Below are 12,332 nucleotides of genomic sequence, written 5' to 3'. Positions count from 1 at the left end.
CTCTAGATCAGAAGCTTTTCATCCAAACACCTCCCTTGATCTAAACCAATACAATGAGCTAACAGATCACTAACTTATATTTGGAGTGTGAAAAATAAAATATCAAGGAAGCAAACCTGTATTACGCCTTGAAAATGGAGCAACACCCTTCTACACATAATGCTTGCACCTTCATTTCTATAATTCAAAAAAATCTGAATACATCTTTCTTGAACATTTTCAAAAAATATTTCATCCATTATCCATGATTAAAAGAGCACTAATTTGCCACCTCGGAATCCACTTAGGTTACATTTACCTTTCTTCTGCTATCATCTGTATTATGCACAAAGTCATATCACCTCTTCCTCAAGTTCTACATACGTTCATTTTTAGGCCTCGCGTAAGGCCTTGTGTACCGACAGCTCATGTATGCTCATGTATCCCGCTTTCACCACATCCACAACCACCACCACCACATCCACCACCACTTTCACCACATCCACATCACCACATCCACCACCACCACATCCACCACATCACCACCACATCCACCACCTCCACCACCACCACATCCACCCCCACATCCACCATCACCACCACCACCACATCCACCACCACATCCACCACCACATCCACCACCACCATATCCCCCAGATCCACCACCACCACATCTATATGTGTGTGGCTCTGTGTGTGTTTAGGTGCAAATGCAATGTTCTTGGATTTTCGTCACAATAAAATACACTGAACATAATCTTCACAAAAGTTATTTAAAAACGTTTAAGCTATTGCCATTATAAATTACAATAACTTTTATTTAAGTATTAATTATTTACAAAATTAAAAGCCATTGTTATTTGTAATATCAATACATCTAAGTCACGTAAATACAACAGACATTGCATTACAAATGCTATAGGTGTCACATTTGCAAAAGTTAAAACTATTGACATTGTAACTGACAAAGCTATTAATTTTGCTACTTTCAAAACCAACACATAAATAAAAAAGTGTCATTTACAATATCAATAGCTCAAACTTTCCTAATGCGAGACCTATTGCATTTCCAATGCTTGTTGTTAAGTTCTGCTAACAGAAGTGGCGATCCTAAAAATTAATGTTTACACAGGAAAGCTGCCGCTAACTGTGGTTAGCGGCAACTCGTAAATACGGTGATAAAAAATGTAAAAAAAGTGGATGCTACGGTGACATTAACTCCTTGTAAATATGCCCCAAAGTTCTCATGACAAGCAACTATTTATCACTGTCTGATGCAGTAAAACAGCACTGGCCCAGGTCTTCGACTGTTTAAATCAACAGTCACCCAAAACTGTGGTAGAAATCATGTTTGAAAGTAGCTTTGCAGTGCTCACATTTTGCTATACTGCCCTGAATGCTTTTTACTGTGAGCATTTGTTTCTTGTCTACAATCTGAATGATCTTCTATTCCTCATTTGCTGTATTCAGTTGGGTTGAAGAGCACATATTCATTGTTGTAGATAGTGATCACATGAAGCTTCACATTTTTTACAACAGGTTGCCTCTTCTACTTGTAGTTGAACTTCAAACCACCTCGCCCGATCTGCAGCTTGCTTAGTCATGTCAAATCAGGGCTAAATAGAAAAATATCAACTACAGTTAGAAATACTGTACTACCAAAATATTGTGCCCAAATAGTGAGGTCCAAAGCATTTGAGAATGTAAGCGCATGTAGGTAAGTATAGATTTACTATTCTTGACTTCACATTTATGAATCTTGAATTCAGTTTAAATATGATTAATTATATCATTAATTATTGACCTCTGAATAAAGCTCATCATTAACCATCACTGAGGACCCTTCCATCTATTCAAAACAGTGATCCAGCAAAAAAAAAAACACAGCCAAGGGTTGCTAGTGGCGGCTGCCATGAAAGGTGAGATCAAACCTGGAATACATTTAGGCGATTAAATATTTTATTAACTTTATCCCTACATCTGCAACCTTAATGACATCTATCTATCTATCTATCTATCTATCTATCTATCTATCTATCTATCTATCTATCTATCTATCTATCTATCTATCTATCTCAATACCATATGTTGTGTGTGTGTGTGTCTATATATGTATAAAAGAAAGTCCTTGACCAAACCCCAACTGGAGAAAACAAGGAGTGGCACACCAGGAGACTGCACAATTACTTTATTGTGCACCAAAAAGAAAGATGATGCATTTCGGAATTTAGTCTTTTTCGAGTAGTTTGTTGTCCAGCAATTTCCCTTAGAAATAGCAATCTATGTTCATGAACATAAAAAACATATAGGAGGACTTTCTTTTATAAATTGCGTTTGCTGTTGCCGCAGAGCTGGCACCTACATCGTAGGATTGGGAACTAAAAAACACAGCGACTTGGGGGGGAAAGAAAAAAATAAAATATATATATATATATTCACTGAACAAACCGTAGGTTTCACACATGGTATAGTTAGCTGGACATTTCACTCATACAAAACCTTTAAAATTCTCCTGTTATAGTTAGTTCAGCCAACTATAACTCGCGCAACCGCAATGTACTGCTGATGATGTCACATTTTACCTCATTCATCACATGGTCAGTGACATCACTCATGACATCACTGATGACATCTCAAATGACATCACTGATGACATCACTGATGACATCATCCAGTAAATGTGTATCTTTCTGAAAAATAAATATTTTTTTATATATGTATATCTACAGGTAAATACGTGTCTAAATGGATGTTTTTTTTGTAAAATTGATTGGTTAACTGACTTATTAAGTGTATCTTAGTGAATACATATATTAGCGAGTACTGTTTAAGTATTTAATTATCTGTATCTGTGTCTCACTTTGTGTTTAAGTGGCTGCATGGGTTGGTGAGTAGCTACATGAGTGTGTATATGGGTTTTTAAGTTGTTTTTTTGAGTATCATTATGAGTGTCTGTATGGTTCGGTCGGGGATATTACTTAGCGCACAGATGCATGAATGAGTGACTCACTATTTGTATGTATTTTGAAGACAGCATGTGTGTAAAACTGTATGGGTGGATGATTGTGTGTATGGGTGGGTCAGTGAGTGAATGACTGTCTCAATAGTGTATTCATGAGTAACTACATATGGTTTAAACTAGTATATGTGAGTATTGCTGTATATAATTAAGTATATGTGAGAGTGAGAGTTTGGGAGAGTACCTGTATAAATAAGTATGTGTTTTTATAATTGATTGTTTAAGAGAGTAAATATGTTTACGTTTCTGTAGAAGTACGTGTAGTGGTGTGTATATAGCAGTATAATCAAGTAATGGATTTTTGGTGGTTTATTTACATGTGTGAATATGTGTGTGAGTAACTATATGGATGAGTATTAGTGTGTAACAGAATGTATAGGTGTATGAGTACATATGATGAGTAAGTACATGTATGAGTGACTATATAGAACTGTTGGTGAATGAGTGGATGTGTATGTAGATGTTGGAATTACCTAATAGGTTGACGTAGTTGGTATTGGTATAAGACACAATGGTTCAGCACTCCTACGTACTACACAATAACGATGATAGTCAAAACAACAATAAAAAAGAATCAGTTCAGAAGAACTTAAAGTTTTCTTTTTTCTTTTATTCAAAATCTTCATACAAAGCGTAGCCAACGCGTTTTGTCTAGAGGACTTCTTCAGGGCTACAACAAACAAATATACAAAAATACATACATTATACAAAGCTATTTACAATAAAAAAAATACAGTTCATGATACATCATAATTACAAATACATGGTATGCATACCACTTGATTCATAAAAATGATTAGCCCACTGAAAAGCATTTGTACTTTAGCGTCTATTTGGAGCACAAAATGATGAGGAAAGAGATCTAGGATAAGCAGAAGAGTTTGGTACACTCAAGGGATGTATTGGATTTATGACATTTTAAGCATAATCAGTATTACTGTAGATACCATTTATATTTCTGGTTTTAAAGGGAGATTGAAACTGAAGAAAGGGAGAATCATTATAATTCTATGTGCTGAGTTAGTCTAAACTTAGTCTAAACTAGAGATAGGTTCAGTAAATCCAAGGCTTTGTCTTACTGAAAGATATGGAGATTATGTCAAAGTATTTCCGCAATATAATATTCGCAGCTCCCAGTGCACGTAGCATTGGTAGCCTATTGATAGAAGGAGTATGGCATATATTTAATTTTGATTCCCACAGTTATTGAGATGCCGCTATTCAGTTATGTGCAGATGCATTACATACCTTATTTTTAGTAGAGCATGTCAATTTTTCAAATTAGATGTTCATCTGACAGTCAGAATGGTGCCAATATTCGCAACCAATTCCTATGGTGTCTGTGATCACCTTAATTTAAAAAAGTCGTAATAATAAGCGTATTAGATCCCATGTTTATATTGGCATAGATCGAAGATAACTATATGTTGTTAGAACAGAGCCCATTTCCCTTGAACTTGGGGTTAGCGAGCAGTCGGCCATGGTATTTCCCAATATTTATGTTGGATACGTGGAGCCATATTATATAATGAACGACCAATTTCCTTAATGCATATCATAATGACTCAAAATAGTTATTCACATTGCTTAATTGCAAATGCCAAGACCAGTCTTAGATGGTTACATTTGGTGCTTCGTCTGCAAACAACAAATGGTTCACTAAAATGGGAATGACCTCCGTGATACATGTAAAAACATTCTGTTAATGGAGGTAGTCCTTCACGCACGCAATAATGCCCCAAGTTGAGGTAAATCTGAGATTAATAATAAAAACAAGCAAAAGACCAGCGCGGATTGACTATATAGCCTACATTTGTATATGTCCCATGAATAGTGTAAGCGGGAACTACAGCATTGTTAAATCTAGCTTATATTTTATATTCAACTCACAAATAATATACATAGGAATTGCGTATGTTCCATACAGACAGTCTTTAAAATTACATCAAAACGAATCGTCATGTGTATTGCATAGTATCAAGAAGCTTCACCAACTTGAGATTAATATTAGAAACAAGCAAGGGACCAGCGCAGATCGACTACATAGCCTACTTTTGGATATGTTCGATGAATAATGTAAGCAGGAACTACAGCATTGCTAAGTCTAGCTTATATTTTATATTCGACCACCAAATAATATACATGGGAAATTCCGTATGTTCCATACAAACAGTCTTTAGAGTTACATTAAGACGAATCGTCATGTCTATTGCATAGTATCAAAAGGTTCCCCAACCTTTAATGCAACAACAGAGTGAACTTTAATAAAAAAGCAAAGGTGGCAATCAGGCTAATAATAATTATGCAGCCCCTCCATGCCTTACTTACTTGTATATTTGCGGCATGTCAGCTCACCCCCGGTCGAAGCTTCGAGTTTGTAGTTTAAAGGTTAGCCGGGAAATGTGGGTTTAAATAGCCCGGAAATTAATGGGAGCTGTTTCCAATTGATACACAAAGACGCGAAGAGTCAGACAAACACAGCCGTCATCTTAGAGTGGACTCGTTCCGTTAACGGGCTGTATAAATTATACCTAGCTGTAGGATATAGACAATGTTCCTAGCAAACATTGTATGTAAAGTCGTATACAAAGACTCTACATTCGCATAATTGATTGCAGACAAAAGCACCATATATTTATAAGGTAATTTGAGTGTTAATTGTAGAATCGATACGAAGATGGTTTTATTGAAAAAATATCATAGCGATTTTAATGCAAATTTAATCATAGCGGCGGAACCAGTATCTATTATCAGTCGTTTATCAGTTCCAGTTTTCGAATGCAAAATATCAATACATTAAACCATTTTTAGGCGCCATTTATAAATGGGAAATTAAATATGCGTCTTCTCAACCCGACATGAGGGTGGAACCAGTTTCTATATCTGGGTCATCTATCGGTTCTAGTTTTTTTAGTCCGAAAATCCTGCTGTATTCTACCATTTTTAGAGCCATTTTTAAGAAGGAGAACAAATATGTATGGTCTCAACACAACATAACTATTTTAAATTTATAGTTCTGTTGTAACATAAGAATATAAGTAGTAAATAGTTTTTGTAATTTCAAAAGTCAAACATGTCTGGTAGTATATTTAAAAGTATTTGTTGTTAAATTGATGATGTTCGTGTTCGTTCTTTCGTTTAAAGATACCATTATTGCGTGTACTAATCAACAGAAGTATTTACAGAAAATCACAACAATTAAGTGCAATATCACAATTTTGTTAAAGCAGATTACAAAATGTGAGTGGCTCACAATGCATTTATGTACTCAATTTGTAAACTTATTGATTTTCAAATACAATTACGATTTCCAATTTGCTGACCATTATACATGATACAAAGGCTATATATAAAAAGATTAATCTCAAGATTTACTGTTTTGATCATGAAGTTCCATTTTACATTGGACATACAGTGCTACATTGTACAATCTTTGTATTCAGAATTGATTATATTGATTAAGATACTCGATTTACAAATAAGGCTAGATTGGTTGGTGCAATGATTAAGAACACTCATGCTCATTGAGCTATTTTATACCATATGATATTACTTGAAATTCAAGACAATTAAGGTTTATCTATACATCATTCTCATCTATGGAAGATTGTTATGTGGTCCATTGAGTCTAGCTTTCAGATTAGGCCTATTCACGCATTAACAGAAATCAATCATTTTCTTGATACTACGGAGAGATAGCATTTTCTTCCTCTTTCTTTTCTCTTAGGACCAGACATTATTACAAGAAATGATATAGTTCGTTATTGATGTTAAGACCGTTCGAGATACTGCGAAGACGACAGATCCATCCAGCCTCAGTTTGTCTGAGCACCTTGGTTCTGTCCCCGCCCCTTACTAGTGGCTTCACCTGATCTATACCATAAAACCATATTTTTGATTCCTCAGGATGATTTTCATGAATATGTACAGACACAGACCTATTTTTTATGCCCCTCACATGTTCCTGTATGCGGATTTTCAAACTTCGAATGCTGCTGCCTATATACATTTTATTACATGCACAAACAATGATATATACAGTATAGGTGATGTTGCAATTTATGAATGCGTTTATGGAAAACTCTTTCTCAGTGTTATGTTTAAATTTCGATTTTCTGTGTAAGCCAAATTGACACATATTGCAGCTTCCACATGTAAAGAAACCATTAGGTTTCTCAGGTAGCCATGTTATTGTACTTTTTTTCACATCTTGAACGTAGCTTGGGAAAAGCATGTTTTTAATCGTTTTGCCCTTTCTATACACTACCTTAGCTTTTGCAGTAATGGTCCCTACAGGCAGCTTAGCTGATTGTAAAAGATGCCAATTGCGTCGAAGGATATTGTACACATGATGACTCTGCACATTATATTGGGTTATGAACGGTACACTTTCGGTTTGTGATATAGATTTGTTCTTTGGTTTCTGAGCAAGAGTGCTTTGCCTATCCACTTTTTGTATTTTCTGCTCAGCTCTTGTTATGTTTTCTTTAGAATAACCTCTTTTAGTGAAATTATTCTTTCTATGGTTCACATTTTCCCTAAATGAATCATCCAGGCTGCAGTTGCGCCTTGCCCGAACCAATTTCCCATAAGGGATGGCACTGATTGTACTGGCTGGATGTGCACTTTCGGCATGTAATATACTGTTACATGATGTGGGCTTTCTGAACATAGTGCTATGTATCTTTTTGTCAGTGTGAAATAATTTCAGATCCAAGAACTCAATACTCTCCCTGGAATATGACATAGTTAATTTAACATTGAATCTGCTGTTGCTCAAATGACATTGGAAAGCAACCAGTTCTTCTACACCTCCATTCCAAATAAGCAGAATGTCATCTATGTACCTGACATAGAAAATGATGTTGTTCATCCATTGCATGGACCCAGGTCCCCAGGCATGCTCCGCCTCATACAGACCCATAAATAGATTTGCATAAGACAGAGCAAACCTGGATCCCATGGCTGTTCCACGTTTTTGCAGGAACCAAGAGCCATTGTGCAAAAACACATTCATGGTCAGCACCATGTGTGCCATATCCAACAGCATAGTTAAATGGTCTAAATGGGACGCACTTCTTTTTTACAAAAAGTGCTTCAAAGCCCTCAGACCACAGTCACTATGAATACAGGTGTATAAGTTTTCTACGTCCATAGTGATGAACATCAGTTCATCACTATTCCATTCAAAATCATCAAGTTTACTTAAAACATCCCTACTGTCTTTCAAGTAAGCTGGTAAATTATGCACCATTGGTTGTAGAAAACTATCTATATACTCGGACAGATGCTCTGTAGGGCATCTATTCCCCGAAATTATAGGTCTACCCGGGGGGAAGGCCCCGTCGTGGTGTAACTTGGGTAGTATATAGATACAAGGGTGTCTACTGTCTTTGGCCTGTAGATACTTATATTCTCTATCCGAGATCAACCCTGTTTCGTGCCAATCCTTTAATCTAGTATTGATGGCATTTTCAATTTTAGGGATAGGACATTCCTTTAAAAGTTCTTAACAAGTTGAATCACTTATTTGTCTATCTATTTCTCCCAGATAATCTTTGAGATCCATCAAGAAAACATTTCCTCCTTTGTCTGCTTCTCGCACGACAAGGCCCCTATTTTCTTGTGAATTTTTTAAAAGAGCCGTATCCTTTTTGGAGAGGTTGTAGTGGTGTGTATAATGAGAATGCCTACCATGGTTATCCTCTAATTGATGCAGCTGAGATGTTACTTTTTCCAAAAATTCCTCCAAATGTAAACGGGCTCTGTTCTTACAACATATAGTTATCAACGATCTATGCCAATATAAGCATGGGATCTAATACGCTTATTATTTCAACTTTTTTAAATTAAGGTGATCACAGACACCATAGGAATTGGTTGAGAATATTGGCACCATTCTGACTGTCAGATGAACATCTAATTTGAAGAATTGACTTGCTCTACTGAAAATAAGGTATGTAGTGCATCTGCACATAACTGAATAGCGGCATCTCAATAACGGTGGGAATCAAAATTAAATATATGCCACACTCCTTCTATCAATAGGCTACCATTGCTACGTACACTGGGAGCTGCGAATATTATATTGTGGAAATACTTTGACATAATCTCCATATCTTTCGGTAAGACAGGGCCTTGGATTTTCTGAACCTATCTCTAGTTTAGACTAGGTTTAGACTAAGTCAGCACATAGAATTATAATGATTCTCCCTTTCTTCAGTTTTGATCTCCCTTTAAAACCAGAAATATAAATGGTATGTACAGTAATACTGATTATGCTTAAAATGTCATAAATCCAATATATCCCTTGAGTGTACCAAACTCTTCTGCTTATCCTAGATCTCTTTCCTCATCATTTTTCGCTCCAAATGGACGCTAAAGCACAAATCCTTTTCAGTGGGCTAATCATGTTTATGAATCAAGTTGTATGCATACCATATATTTGTAATCATGATGTATCATGAACTGTGTTTTTTTTTATTGTAAATAGCTTTGTATAATGTATGTATTTTTGTATATTTGTTTGTTGTAGCCCTGAAGAAGTCCTCTGGACGAAACGCGTTGGCTACGCTTTGTATGAAGATTTTGAATAAAAGAAAAAAAGAAAACTTTAAGTCCTACTGAACTGATTCTTTTTTATTGTTGTTTTGACTATCATCGGTATTGTGTAGTAGGTAGGAGTGCTGAACCATTGTGTCTTATTGCAAAGCGTTTAGGGCAATGCCCTAGGAAGTCTAGGGGTATGTGTCTTCAGGTTCCTGGCACCCAGAAAACAACTAGACCATAAAATATTGGATAAAGTGCAGTCACTTTTTGCCCTATACCCCTGTTGTTTGAGTATTGTCAATTGTAATTGGTATTGGTATCTCCATTTTTAAGAAAATGTTAGTTTCTAGTTTTGAATGTGTTTTTCAAAGGTTATTTTATGCTGAGAGGAAGTCTGCCACTTTGTCTCACAGGATGATGTCATCAGTGATTTCATTTGAGACGTCATCAGTGATGTCATGAGTGATGTCACTGACCATGTCATGAGTGATGTCATATGTGACATCATCAGCAGTGCATTGCGGTCGCGCGAGTTATAGTTAGCTGAACTAACTATAATGGGGGAATTTCAAAGGTTTTGCATGAGTGAAATGTCCAGCTAATTATGAAACCTATGTTTTTTTCAGTGAATTTGCAAGGTTTTTTCAATGCTAATTCCTATCTATAACGTGTGTGAAACCTATGGTTTTTTCAGTGAATTTGCAAGGATTTTTAAATGCTAATTCCTAACTATAACGTGTGTGAAATCTATGTTTTTTTCAGTGAATTTCTAAGGTTTTTTCAATGCTAATTCCTAACTATAGCATGTGTGAAACCTATGGTTTTTTAAGTGAATTTCAAAGGTTTTTAAAATGCTAATTTCTGTATCAATTTTTATATTTTTTATATATTTTCTTTTCCACAAAATGCCTTTGTATATTGTAATACATTGACTGTATCCTGTAATATGCAACGACACAACTAGTTTTTATGATTTGGATAAAGTTGAACAGTATAGTCTACATCTTCAATCAACATATAAACCGTCAAATTTGTTAATTAACTTTTTTTTCCAACGTGCGCGCACCTTGCGATTTAAAAAAAACAAACTTTTTTTTGCCCTTCGGGGTCCTTCAGGGACCCCCTGAGAAGGCCTCGGGGTCAGGGAGTCTCTACCCTGCCCCCTTTTCACGTTGCCCACTATTGTTTTTGACTCACTTATGCCTCGAGGGTGCGTGCAACGTGCGCGCACCCCGCGATTTAAAAAAAACAAACGTTTTTTTTGCCCTTCGGGGTCCTTCAGGGACCCCCTGAGAAGGCCTCGGGGGTAAGGGAGTCTCTACCCTGCCCCCTTTTCACGTTCTCCACTTTTGTTTTTGGCTCTCTTCTGCCTCGGAGTGACAAAATGGCGGCCAAAGGGTGCGAGCACCGTGCGCGAACCCCGCGATTTAAAAAAAATTTTTTAAAAACTTTTTTGCCCTTCGGGGTCCTTCAGGGACCCCCTGAGAAGACCTAGGGGGTCAGGGAGTCTCTACCCTGCCCCCTTTTCACGTTCTTCACTTTTGTTTTGAGCTCTCTTCTGCCTCCAGGGTGCAAGCACTGTGCGCGCATCTCGCGAGTTTTAAAGAAATATATATAATTTTTTTTTGGGCCTTCGGGGTCCTTCAGGAACCCCCTGAGAAGGCCTAGGGGGTCAGGAAGTCCCTACCCTGCCCCCTTATCACATTTTCCACTTTTGTTTTTGGCTCTCTTCTGCCTCGGACACAAAATGGCGGCTAACACTTTCTGGTTTCCACCGATTACAATGTTGACAGACGTCTAACAACAAATCAGAATTCAGCTTACGCACACCCGATTCGTGCACCATGTGCGCAAGGGTGCGCGCACGGTGCGCGCTTATAGATATATATAATTTTTTTTCTTTTAATTTTCTCAGAAACTACTGGAAGGATTTACACCATTTAACCAAAAGCGTGATCTGCGAATAAGACTCCACCATTTTGCCAAATTTGGTGTAATTCCATTCAGTGGTTCGGGCTGTAACCGTGCCTAATTGTCCTATGGAAATTAACATGGGGAAAACACGTTTTGGGACCCCCCTTTTTTTTCGGCCCCCACTTGACGAATCATCCCGAGACTTTCAGGGAAGGAGCGGAGCGGGCCATCTTTGAGAAATTTGCGAAGATTCAACAACCTGCGCCAAAGTTATTCCCAATAGAATGTTGCGGATTTTCTATGGAAACTAGGTCCTAACTATAACTACCTACTGGCAACCGCCAGTAGGTAACATATATATATATATATATATATATATATATATATATATATATATATATATATATATATATATATATATATATATATATATATATATATATATTACCTACTGGCGGTCGCCAGTAGGTAGTTATAGTTAGGATTTTTTTCAATGTTAAATCTCAAAATTCTATTTGGAATAACTTTGGCACCGGTTGACGAATCTGCCTGAAAATTTCCTGAAAATGGCCTCCTCGAGCTCCGGTTCTTCCCTGAAAGTTTGGGGGGGGGTACGTCAAGCGGGGGCCGAGATAAAAGGGGGATGCCAAAACGCGTTTTCCTCATGTTAATTTCCATAGGGCGGTCGATTTCACTTTTAGCTCGAACGGCTGAATGGATATACACCAAACTTGGCAAAATTGTAGGGACTGGTAGCCCGATGTGCCTTTGCTATGTCTCAAGATATGTACTCCAGTGGATTTTGAGTAATTTAGGTTCCAAAAAAATATATATCTGTAGGCGCTCTCCGGTGCGCGCACCGGAGAGCGCT

This window comes from Lissotriton vulgaris, chromosome 8 (assembly GCF_964263255.1).
Source record: "Lissotriton vulgaris chromosome 8, aLisVul1.2, whole genome shotgun sequence".
In the NCBI taxonomy this organism is placed as follows: domain Eukaryota; kingdom Metazoa; phylum Chordata; class Amphibia; order Caudata; family Salamandridae; genus Lissotriton; species Lissotriton vulgaris.
This window is presented reverse-complemented; position numbering follows the sequence as displayed.